Raw genomic sequence first — 8980 nt, 5'->3', positions numbered from 1 at the left:
ATAGCTTTATTTATCCTCTGTCAGAGGAGAATTCCATTTTTTCTTGCAATAAAAAAGGTCTGCAATGACTTCTCAGATTATTTCAGATATGCGAGATGAGTCACGACGGGTCCGATACCTCGCCTAACACTTGTCCTTCCTGAAGAGCCGAGTGGATGAGCACTGCCGAGCACAGGCCACGGGTAAAGACGTTTGAAGCTCTAAATGTTATGGAGATTTTAGATTTGAAACAATACATTTGGAAAATGTGGAATAAACCAGGCAGTTTTCCTCCTAAGCCATGATCCTCATTTTTTAAGCCAACTTGAAAGCTGGCTGAAATGATTCAAAGCATCAATTCTGAGGAAAAAAATTCAGCGCTTCCTTTTCTCCTACCAGAAATCTTTGTTTTGCTGCACCAAAAATGCAGAAGTATAAATGGAGATCAAATACACAAAGAATTCATTGAAAACACAAGCTGGGTACTTACCCAATGCAGTTGCAATAGTTTCCTGTGTTATCCTTGCAAAATTAAGAAATACTCAGAGCCAACCCTTTTGAGGGATTGCTACAGCCACCACGAGGAAACTGAACGGTAACTTGGAAGGTTTTTTGGTTTATGATGTTATTCCTTAGACACTTAAAAAAAAAAAAAAAAGATTGTTTTTCTTTTACAGAAGCACTAAGACAAAGATGGGATGGAAACGTTTTGTGTTCAGATGGCTGTCAGTGTTTCCCCTCACACGGCTGCAGGATCCATGCCTTTGGCACCTATTACTCTTGATAACCATCCGCTTCCGATGCTGTTTTGCAGCAGCGAGCTTACCGTCTTCGAAATTAGTCATTGCAGAAAAATCCGCTCAGCGGCGGGGATGATAAAATAAAATCGTGATGAGAGGGCATGAAAAACCTAACAGCCTGGATTCAGGTCAAGAGCAGCACTGATTATTTTGAAAGAAGTCCTGTAGTTATAAATCCTTGGCAGTGCCATCAGCTCGTTTTGTATCAGACAGTGAAATTAGTATTTTCTCTTAGGTGAAGCCCTGATCCTGAAGAAAAATGCAGGCCTGTAGATTTAGTGTGTGCACGTACACTGGGTCTGTGGGCTCCTGCTGTAACTCAAGCAACCATTTCATAGAACCATAGAATCACAGAATGGTTTGGGTGGGAAGGGACCCCCAGAGGCCACCCAGCCCAACCCCCCTGCAGGAGCAGGGACACCTTGAACCACATCAGGTTGCTCACAGCCCCGGCCAACCTGGCCTGGAATGTTCCCAGGGATGGGGCCTCCACCCCCTCTCGGGGCAACCCCTGCCAGGGTTTCACCACCCTCATGGTAAAGAATTTCTTCCTTACATCCAGTCTAAAGCATTTGCAAAATGGGCTTTTCCTGCCCCCTCTCTGCACAACCTGGCCGCTGGTCGTGTCGCCGCCTGCCCCGAGCCCTGCAGGACGGGTTGCTTTGGTGTGATCAGATAAATCAGAAGAGCACGGGTGCGCCAGCTCCCCGGAGCTTTGTTTCTCCACGGGGCGCATCCATCTCCATGGGCTCCGGCCAGCCCCGCTCCCATCGACACAAACCCGGGGGTTTCCAGCGCTTCCCCCGGAGGGAAGATTTCACAATGGGTTGAAGTTCAGAGCGAGGAAAGGTTTCCTGGTGCGCTGCCATGTTGGCTTTTGCTCAATGGCAGCCACCTCCACCCAACCACCCGCTTGCCCCTTGGGCATTTCACCCTTCAAAGGTGGCCATGCAGCCCTTGGTGCCTCCTCCCACCGTGGCCGAGCCCCTCTGCCCATGCACTTCTTCAGTTTTCTTGCTTTTCCTTAATTATGTCCAATTTGTCAGAACTTCCAAGCTCATGAGATGCCCAGAAATGCAAGGTTGATATTTTCAAAGCTGTCTGCGGGAATTGGATGTCTCATTGCTTCTATTTTTTTTTTTTTTTTCCCCCTGCTGGCATTAAAATCTCCAAGACAACTCCGAAAGCCTCAGCCTGAGGATTTAGGGGACAGGGACGTGGGTGAAGGAAGCACCCAGCCCACGCCAGGAAGGGGACGCTGTCGCTCCGAGCCCTGCTCAGCCCTGGGGGTGGCTGTGCCATGCTGGGGCAAGGCAGGGATATTTCCCCAGGGCACTCAGACCCCCGTGCTCGTGGGGATGGAAGGCAGAGACAAGAGGGCATCACCACGCTTCCGTCGCATGCCTCCATCACATCCGCCCTGGTCGCTACCATGCTGCGTGTGTGACACTTTTGGCAGGTATTTGCTGGTAGTAAGGAGGGACAGAAAACATAAAAATAAATCTTAAATCTAGGAGTTAACTTTGCCTAAAACATTAGTGACAAATCACGTTTCTCCGTGCAGATCTGTGCAGAGCCAGAATGCTCCCCGGTGTAATTTCTGACTTGAATAGGCAAGGGCTGGTCGCAAGCTGCAATTAGAGCTGGCCGAGGAACAACGGGTTCGTTTCATGGCAACTTCTGAGTTTTCAAAATCTGTTTATGTTCTGCAGGGGAAGCGAAATCAAAACATTCCTCATGTGAGATGGGAGTCTGTCAAAACGTCCATTTTCCGAGCAGAGAGATCCTCTTTTCGCCGTGGGGCTTCCCCTGCCCTCTTCGCCGCGGTGGGGGCACGGGGTGTGTGTGCAGCCGGGAGCAATTATGGGGTGGATACGCCTGGGTGCCAAATGCATCGGTGCTCAGAGCAGCCCATGTGTTTTGATAAAAATAGATGAAGTTGAAAACACCGTGACCGCTCCCGCCTGAAATGTTCGGCTTGTTTGGGATCACGCTGACCCGGCGATGCATCGCGCCAGCACCCTGCTGGGGCAGAGGCTGACCTAAACGGACACGCTCGTCTTCTGTTTGGTACATCTGCCTAGAAAGGCTTCAAAAATCTGTTTGGTTTTTTTTTTTTCTAAGGTCTAGCAAATACTTTAAAAATATCTGCCCTGCGGAGATATTAGAGGCCCGATGGCATTCTTGGCAGGAGCGGACGTCTGCCCGGGAATCGCTGGCATTCCCTCTCCTGCCCCGCGTGTTTGCTGACTGTCTGCGCCCCCACCGCTCTCCAACCCGAAGCGGGTGCGTGGCTCACCAAGTGCCCTGCCAGCCTTTCCGTGGAAGCTGCTGATCCACCCTAGCTGGATGCTTTAGTCCTAACCTCACCGCGTCGCAGCAGTGTCCTTGACGCTGGAAGAAGGGCTGGCGCTGGCAGATATTGGAAGTCCTTGACCTTGGGGCAGTTTGAGAAACAGCACCTCTCTATTGCTACGGGTGCAGGGAGGCTTAGCAACCCCCCTGTGGACCAATGGACTGCACAAGGGGGAATGCCAGATAGTTCTCCTCCAGTTGGGTAATATGGTTTTATAAAACTTGCAAGTCTGTAAAAGCTTTGGACAAATTTGTGATCTTCCAGATCAACTAAAACTGAAAAGCCTTTGGGATAGCCACTATATTGACATCAGAGGAGACCACCTACGGAAAACATCAGCCTTACCCAGCTGGATGTCAGCACCTCCCTTCCCAGCCTCCTACACCCAAAGAAATTTCCACCCTGACCTCAGATAGCATGAGCCATTGCCTTCAGTGAGCGAGAAAATGGTTTCAAATGGAGTCTGGCTTTCATGTACCGACCCCTCACTCGTGCTACTGATTGATGAAGACCGCCGCAAGGAGGCCGGCGTCTTCCCTGTGATCTCCCAGGTCCTGCAAACTGCAGGACGGCAAACGCGATGGACTTCCCTGGCGTTGGCATCTGAAACTGGGGCTCTCACCGCTAAGCCGGGAGAAGCTGGGCTGCAAGATGCGATACTGCTGCGATGTCATATCGGCCCTGAGAGTTCAGCTCCTTTCTAAATAACACAGCCCCTTGCGTTGCGGCCAGGAAGTTTACAATAAAGAGCAGAAACTGTTCCCCCCCCGCCAGATTCACCATCATCACATGCTTAACCCCTTTGGCATGTGAAGGAAATCCAAGGGCTGCCTTTCCCATGCGAGAGTGCTTGGGTTCATTAATAGACTCCAAAATACGCAGGAAATCACAGCGCCGTGAGATGAAACTGCAGCTTCCAGCCCTGCGGATGGGGACTGCTGCGGAGCGAGGGCTGCAGCCCACTTCGGAGCCCGACCCGCAGCTTCCTTCTGAGCTGGGGCTGGTTTCATTCGAGGAAAAGACAAAAAATACCCAGCTGGTTAAATAACCACTTACCCCTCCATGGCCCTGGCATCCAGACCTGCGTGCAGAAGGTGCCCAGCCACCGCAGGAGGTGACATGGGGCCATGGGTGGCTTGGTGGCCCTGGGAGCACGTTGAGTGGTGCAGCCATTTGGGACCCTTGCAGAAATGGCACATCCCCTCCAAAGGCCTTTCTCCAGGCAATATTTTCAAGGGGAAATGTTCAAAGGTGGTGCTGGAAATGCTGCCTCCTAGTTTTCCCACCCCAGCCTCACTTAGTCAAGGAACAGCCCTGGCTGATGTCCCACGAAATGGCATTTTTGCAAGAGAAACCTCTGGCCTTCACAGTTCTTCGTTTCCTCCTTTCAACAGTGATAAAGGACCAACCCCAGAAGCGAGGTCTGAAGTCCTTTTAAATCAGAAACCTTGAGTTTCTGAATAAATTATATCCTCCGACTCCTTAGCAAACAGGGTACACGGAGCCACACCGACATGCGAAGTTCAGCGCTAATATTCGAGCGCTGCTGTGAGCCGCAGGCCATTGCAATGGGCAAACTGGTGTGTCCCCAGAGAGCCAGCTTAAACCATCACCGGCTGCTGGGGTGCTTCCACCCAATGGAACCATTCCTTCCACACTCAAAATAGCACAACCTAGATAAGCAAGGTAGGCAAACTTTTCCGAAAAGTCATTTGTCTTACCACGCCAGTGATCGCTTTCCCCAGGGATGTACCAGAATGCATTCCCTTTACCCACAAGTAGAAATTTTTGTGACTAAGGTTCTTCTCTTTTTTAGAATATTTTGTACCTGAAAGGTCTGTTTAATTAATTTTCACAAAATGGCAAGTCTGACACGAAAGCAAAGGAGCAAAGAGAAGAAGACAGATGTAGAAACATGTTGACACAGCAAAGAACAGAGCTGCCTGGGCAGGATGGGGGTGCTGGGGCTGCTCCCTGCAAGGGTGGGGACGTGAAGGATGGCTGAGGGCACAGTGCTCTCTGGCCACACCGCTCCCCTTCAGAGCCAACGGCACTGGCCATCCCCAGGAAAACACACCCAAAAGCTTGTGGAGGCTGACTTGTGCCCTCCCTCTGCCCCAAGTGCCTCAAAGCCATGGGGAAGGCAGGCACTGCCGTCGGCATCCTGATGGGCTGCTGCGTCTCGATGCATCAGAAAGTGTGGGGATGATCTTTTTAGTAGGGCCAGCTGGGACAGGACAAGGGGGGATGGCTTTAAACTGAAGCAGGGTAGGTTTAGACTGGATCTAAGGAAGAAATTCTTTCCAGTGAGGGTGGTGAAACCCTGGCAGGGGTTCTTCACTTTTTTTTTCCAGATAGCATGTTTCAACCATGCTAACCCTTAAAAAAATTACCTTAAGTAAGCCCAGGCCCATAATCTTCACTTGGCCATGAGCAGGCCATTCTCTTTGAACAACCCAACACTTATGGCCAACTCCACCATCACAGGGAGGCAGGTCCCAGCTTCACAAGCCCCTCAGAATAAACCAGTGTGTGCAGAGCTGGGGACCACCCTCCCGTAACAACTGTGCGCCGTCAACGTGCTCCTTCCAGAGACAGGCTGCGAACAACATCCAGCGAGTCCACGGAGGGCTTGTGTTTTATGAAAGAAGAGTCAAAACATCAGCAGTACACAATGGGCAGAGAGGACACGAAGCGACCGCCGTGTGACGGGATCTGTTGGAACTGTGGGCAAGTCAACCAGAAATGTCGTGCTCGTTTCATCTGGTAGCATTTGGTCCATTTATTTTAATTGCAATTACATGCAAAGCAGAAAGAGCAGGTTGCAGTTATTGTTGGAGCTGGTAAAACATTTTGTGCGAAGAGAGGGTTGGTCTTCAACTATCCAAGTAAAACCCATTGCCTAAACAATAAAGCTGAAAAGATGAGCAAATTGCTGTTTATGGGCTGTTCCAGTTCCATACCACTCAGGACAAAACCAGGGTTGAATACAGGAGCAAATTTGCTGCCTAACTTATTAGAAAAAATGAGCCTTGTGCAGGATTTGAGCCATTTTAAACCATTCACCCAGAGCAAAGAGGAAGGACCAGAGCAGCAGCAGCCGGAGCAGTACTAACGGGACCATCATCGGTCCGGATCTGCAAATGCCGGTGCAGGCAACACACGTGTAAAGGACACAGCATTAATGTGACGGGCTTGTGGTAGCCCGAAGAAATAGCCCCGGCAGCGCTATGTGCCGACCAGCCCACCTCAGGCTGGGGAAGGGGAACGTCTCCCCGTGGGTGTTCTGGTTCCCGGGGCGGGCTGGGAGGCGTTTGCTCGTCACCCTTCTGCGTGCTGAGCAGCTGGACCAGATTTTACAAACCCAGGCTGGTTTGGGGAATGCAACGCCTCGTTGGCATGCGGCTATTCAAGCTGGAGCCTATTATGTCACCCATATTAAAACGCTCTGAAAACAGGCATTGTGCGCCGAGAGGCTGAGCAAACCTTGTTATGCGGTAATTACGCAATCAGTCCGTAATCTAATTTCGGTGGCTGGGGTGTGGAAGGGAAGTTTTGGTTCCTCGATGCTCGTAGGGGTCTCTACAATGAAATATGCATAGAGACATATTTACAACCCCTGGCAATAAAAATTCCGAGCAATGCTAACTATATTGAGCGTCTGCGCCTCGAGAGCGACGTACAAAAGCCCCGCACAGCTGGTTAGACTCAAAAAGGCTCCTCTGCTCAATCGTCAGACTTTCTGCAATTGCAATGCTCTACAATTAACAACCCCTTCTGGAACAGGGCAGGAAAGAGCTTTCAAAACCCATGAAGAGTTTTTTGGTTTGTTTTTTTTTAGGGTGGGTTTTTTTTTTTTTTTGAGATTTTTGCAGCTCTTCCCCTGAATTTGAGAGGAAGCCAAAACTTTTCAAAGCCTTTATAAACAAGCAAACCCAAATCCCCTCTCCACCCTCCCAGCGAGAGGAACACCCCAGATGAGCAAACTGCCCTTTACCAAGCTGCCTCCCCGGTGGTGAAAGTCCCGCAGGCAGAGGGAGAGCTGGAATTTGGGTTTCTTGCCTCCCCAGTTTTTCACATCCCTGGTGCTCAGCGCGGTTGGAACTCAGCTGTGCGCTGCAGCGGCGGGGTGCAAATATTGCTGGGGGAGGATTTTATGGTTTGAGCCTGCTGAGAAACCGTTTCCAAAGACAGTTCAATCAGGATGGGTGTGTTCCTGTGAAGGGTTTGACTTTCCCTGTATCCGCAATTTTTACAAAACAGCGTTAGTGCAAAACCCGCCCTTGTCCTTCCTTTCGATGGACACACAGCCCCGTGCCTCTACGGCGCAGAAACTTAGAGAGTCAAAGAGGTGTCCAGGATTTCTTCTATCTGATGGGCCAAATTCTTTGCCGCTATAAATAGATTGAACTCTGCTCGGTGGGACTGTGGCCATTTATGCCAATAGAGGGCTTGGCCCGCAGTCACAGCCCCTTTCTTTTTTTAAACCACAGGAGACATAGCCCCAGCTGCGCGGAGCCAGGCACCGGCTGCCATCACTTTCTAGGCACGCGGGGCTATGTCGGTCGGCGGTCCCGCTCGCTGCTCCAGCCCGCGCCCGAGAGACGAGGGGAGGGGAGAAGGGGGTGCGGGGCAGCCCCGGGGTTGGGGAGCCCACCGACGTCCCCGTCACGCTCCCTGCTCCTGCTGGCTCTCGGATGTCAGATGCTGCAGCCCGGATCAGCCCAGCTAAGCCTGGAGGAGATTAGGAGGAGATTTAGACGGGGTCTATACATAGGGCGTGCGTCCTGGCTTGGCTTTACACATCGCAGGCGTTCACGGAAACTCTCTGGAAAGGACTTTCTTTGCCACTTCTCCTCCTGCCCCATCTGCCCCAAGCTCCTGTGTTTTGCAGGTCCCCATCCCTTCTGTGGCCACCCCACGGCTGCTCCCCTCCTCGTGCCTTTGCAGAAATCCCTTTTTCCCCTCCTTTCCCAGAAATGCAGACCTTCTCCAGCCCAGAGGGTCCCTGGGGAGCTGCGGTGCGTCCCCTCCACACAGGCGGTGGCCAGGGGACCCAGGCTGTGCTGTCCTCCAGCAGAGCGCCCAGGGAGGCAGCTGAATTTTATGGGGGGGGCTTCAAAGGGCTGAACACCTGCGTGGGGCGAGCATGGGCCTTGGGCTGGCGTCAGATAGCCCGTGGAGGCTGAGCAGGTTTTTCTCTAACTCATAAAATTGTGCTTTAAAAGCCAATAGATTTACACATCAGGTTTTTTACAGAGCATTTTAAAACGGCAACTCCTGACCCTAAAAAAAAAAACCAAACCCAAACCCAACCAACGCGCACAAGAATTCCATAAATCATTAAAGCGCTGCATCCACGAGCACCGCCGTGCCTAATCCTTCAGCTCCTGCAGTTTTGGGTCCGTGAAAGCCAGAGGTTGCTGTTGCCGACCAGCTGAACGCTGCAAACCGTGGCCGCCTCCGTTGCCCCGTTGAACCAGCACTACAAAGTCTTTGCTTCCTCACTCCCACCCATGGAAAATTGCTTTTGCTGCTGCCCCTGCAAATGTGGATAGAGAAAGCTCACCCGGGCGGGGGCTGCCAGCCGAGGGGGACCCCCCGCCACCTCCCCGGGCCTATTTTTAGGTGGGTTTTCTGCTGAGATAACCCCCATGCGATCACGCTGGCTGTGTGGATGTATTTCTGGCTGCCTGTCTGTCTGCCCCGAGTGATTTAGGCTTCCCCCGGCGGAGCTTGGTGGTACGGAGGGTGCCGGGATGAAAGCAGCGTCCCCCGCACCCCCCACCTCCCAGGCCCGGGCAGCGCTGGCGCGGGGCGCTGCTGCCCAAGGGGCACGCAGGCT

The sequence above is a fragment of the Egretta garzetta genome, unplaced genomic scaffold (genome assembly GCF_000687185.1).
Source record: "Egretta garzetta isolate BGI_Z169 unplaced genomic scaffold, ASM68718v1 scaffold560, whole genome shotgun sequence".
Classification (NCBI taxonomy): domain Eukaryota; kingdom Metazoa; phylum Chordata; class Aves; order Pelecaniformes; family Ardeidae; genus Egretta; species Egretta garzetta.
The sequence above is the reverse complement of the archived record's forward strand: the minus strand, read 5'-3'. Positions refer to the sequence as shown.